Here is a 3,788-nt window from a genome sequence, read left to right as displayed (position 1 = left end):
TGATCGAAAAAAGTTTCTGCATCCGTCGCTGTCAACAAGACGAACCAGATGAGTACTTGGTGAATCGTCATCTTCAAAATCTTTAATAGGTTTCAAAATCTTGTGAATGTCTAGCGGACGTAGCATAAACGAAGGTCTACTCATATTAGCATTTATGTGCTCTCAATTCACTATAAATCATCACACATTACTCAACCATTAACACACATAATAACACAGCAGTGCTAATAATTAATTACTAGTGAAATGACCCGTGAAATCACGGGTTTACTAAAGATATTAAAAGAAAGTTACTAAATAAAGTATACCCAAACTTTTACAATCTCTCACTTTTTTATACATTACTTGTGCCACTAACAATATTCTCATATATACATTTAAATATCTTTTGCCTTTTTATTCTTGAAAAATAACTACATATAATATTTACCAAAAATTGGTTTCACTCCCTGCAAATTTTGGTAGATATAAGCACTTGCATTATCAGCCATTAATGTCCAATCACCTTACCATGATGCTCAAAAATAACCTTTTAAAAGGTTATATAAAACTAACAAACGCGTACACATAAGATAATAGTTAAGAAACACATCATATATAAGTCATGACTTCTTAACCTTCTACACGATCTTCCAAAGCTAGTATCCTGGCCAAAATTACTAAACTACTTACATCCAGCATTAATCTTACAGTGAAGTTCAAAAGAATGAAAGGTTAACTCATTTTAAACATATACATACCATGGATGCTATAAACATGTGAAGCAGATACAGATACAGTCAACCTGCATAAAGAATCAAGAATCAAGATAATTCACCAAAACATCACGTAAATATATTTGGGGCGTAAGGGCATAAATGTGAATCTCAAAGATTGTAAAGATAAAGAAACCTACAAAAGATGCAGTGACTTACGCATTACACCTCACCCCTACCATGTATACCCAGCAAAGATTTGAATCATCATCCTTAATTCTTATAAACATAAAATTAGAACTTACTTTTATTGAATCAGAGAAGGAATTATAAATGAAAGATATGTTATACCTACAAAAAACACAACATTCGCATCAGTTAAATATTCAATATATTAACAAATCAAATATAAAGACGCATGAAATCGAACCAATATAAGATACACAAAACTAACCTTGAAATACAGTAATAGGACCAAATTAATCACACAAAAAAGTGTAAACTTGCAACTTCACACCTATGTTAAGTTACATCCATAGTCTCAAAGCCTGAGAATAAAGTTAAAACATAAATGTCAACCAACATTGCCAATTAGATAATTCGAATCAAAAAGCAAATGATGATTAGATAATTCGAATCAAAAAGTGAACTGCCATACGCCAACACCTGTACAGATGAAGTCTAACAAACCAAAATCTATGGCTTCAATTCTGTGTCTTCATCTTTCAATGTATATAAGAAATAAAATTTTTTGATCAAGATTAGAACGCTCAAAAGAGATCTGAATAACGATTGTAAGAATATATGTTTGATTTAGTAAACATGTCACTTATGGGTTAAAGTACCGGCGAACCATACCTTCACTTATAGCCGTACTATCTGAACCATCATTAACAATGAACCCTGTGATTGAGTATTATTTATTCAAATTTGAATGTTCTGGATATCAGAAACAATAAGCACAATATGTTAGATAATATTAATTTTGATCAGCATATAAATAATTTATTATTTTGCATGTCTTATTCTACATCTTATAGATTATAAATAAGATAAACATGTTATAATCTACAATCAGATTCAAGATGAACAAATCAAATTCATAAACAACCAAAATCGTATCCAGAAACATTAAAAAAGAATCAGAATAAAAAATACCAACATTATTTGAAATAGCAACATTAATTTCAGCCAATTTTATTTGTTTATCAAATAATTGAAAGTTTAAAAAGCCAATATCCAATACAGACAGAACCCAAAACAATAGATAAACACTCATGAGTCATGTCTACATAATTTAACTATATCATAGCATTCATGGTTATACATCAATGATGTATAAATCTATATACTTTCTGAAACTCACAGCTTGAATAAAATCGATTGCATTTAAACAAACTTACCTTACATACTTTTGAAAGGAGTTCTTCAAAGATTTGTTCATACTCCAAATTAAAACCCTAAAATTAAAATCATTGTCGATAAAAAATCAACTCACAACGATTCAAATGGATTTTGTTAAATCAATAATCAACATATATAGAAAACATTAAAAATTGAAATTTAGAGTAATTATAAAAAAGATTAACAAACCTTAAGTTGAAGTCGATTAAATCAGGGATAAATGAAGATGATGATACAAATTCAACGGAAATACATGGTTTTTGAAGAATCGAGGACGTGAGAGAGATGGATTGAAAAGAAATTGAATGAGAAGTTAGGGTTTTGGTTTGATGATAGCAGGTTTATTTTACGGAATTTTGTTTAGATAAACCCTAGAGGATTTGTGTGTTAAGGAGTATTTAATTGTATAATTTTATTTTTAATTAATTATAATAATAATAATGAGGCTCTAGAATTTTTTATTTTTTTTTAATTTTTTTAATGAAGAAAAAAACTTATTTATGATATCATCATTTTAGAGATATAATAGAATCTATAGATAAACAGTTAAGCACCAATAATTTACTTATTTAAGAGAAAATTTAGTGTATTAAGTGAGACTTTAACATGTGCATATATTAGAAAAGCCCTAATTTCAATTACACAACGTTTGTTTCCACCAGTATTTAATCATGAACTTAAGCTAGTAGAAGGAAATTAAAAACTTTGAATTTTTAAATATTGACGTATATTAGGTTAGGTTTGAAATGCCCTAATTTATTACAAGTTCAGTAACACATTTTTTCCCTATAGTAAAATAATTTAAGAGCGTACCACAGGATGGTTACGCAGATGGTGGCGATGAGTAATTGAAAAAGATGTTGATTTGAGAATTGGAAAGAAAGGGGATGCGAATGTGAGAAGCACGTGTTTAGATTTAACAACGCTATGTTCTCAGTTTTTTTTCTTTTTGTTTTTTTTTTTTTTTTTTTTTTTTTGAGAAAATTAAAACAAGAATTTAAATAGATAAAACGTGTCAAAAATAAACGAGTGAGACCTTGAGTTCCTTGCAAAAGGTTCATGTTCAAATCATATCCAGGACGAATATTTAGTGGTGGCCAGGGATTAGGGATGGCAATGGGTGAGAAAAACCCTGTGACCCGCGGGTACCCGATCCCCGATGGGCGGGTAAAATCATTAAATCTTACCCGCAGGCACGGGTACGGGTAAAAATTTATACCCGTCGAAGGGACGCGGGCGGGTCGCGGGTATATACTACCCGTCACGGGTAAAACCCGACCCGTGAATACATAAGACTTTTCTTAATTTATCCACGAATTAATTCTTACAATTATTAAATTTAAAAGCTATATTACTAGTATTTGAACTAGTATTTGAATAATAATTAAATATATAATATTATATACACGTAAAAAATTTAATTTTCACGTCATTATACATATAGCTTATACATATGATTTTATAATTAAGAAAATTATTTGGATTTTCTAATAAAAAGTTGTATTTATTATTACACGCGGGTTACCGCGGGTCACGGTTATCCGCGGGTCACGGGCATGGGCGAAAAGTTTTTACCCGTGGGCGGTTAACGGGTCTCAACGTGCAAAAAGAAACCCGACAGGCGGGTCGTGGGTATGTAGAACCTGTGCCCGTTACCCGCGGGCGCCATCCCTACCAGGGATGGGTTGA

At 30.9% G+C, this 3,788-nt stretch overlaps 1 long non-coding RNA gene across 4 annotated transcripts; it reads right to left on the bottom strand.

Moving 5' to 3' along the window:
• Positions 1-329: 329 nt before the first annotated feature.
• LOC139897708 (uncharacterized) lies at positions 330-2,441 on the bottom strand. Of its 4 annotated transcripts, none has more exons than XR_011776752.1 (7): positions 2,289-2,441; positions 2,099-2,155; positions 1,362-1,634; positions 1,150-1,243; positions 915-1,046; positions 741-784; positions 330-659 (listed from the first exon to the last, which is right to left on the bottom strand). It is a non-coding gene; the product is annotated as an uncharacterized lncRNA (long non-coding RNA). The 4 variants fall into 4 exon arrangements; XR_011776753.1 differs by having other exon boundaries at positions 330-646; XR_011776751.1 differs by lacking the exons at positions 330-659; positions 741-784 and having other exon boundaries at positions 791-1,046; positions 1,362-1,417; positions 1,554-1,634.
• Between the last annotated feature and the right edge of the window lie 1,347 nt (positions 2,442-3,788).

The sequence above is a fragment of the Rutidosis leptorrhynchoides genome, chromosome 3 (genome assembly GCF_046630445.1).
Source record: "Rutidosis leptorrhynchoides isolate AG116_Rl617_1_P2 chromosome 3, CSIRO_AGI_Rlap_v1, whole genome shotgun sequence".
In the NCBI taxonomy this organism is placed as follows: Eukaryota; Viridiplantae; Streptophyta; class Magnoliopsida; order Asterales; family Asteraceae; genus Rutidosis; species Rutidosis leptorrhynchoides.
This window is presented reverse-complemented; position numbering and strand designations above follow the sequence as displayed.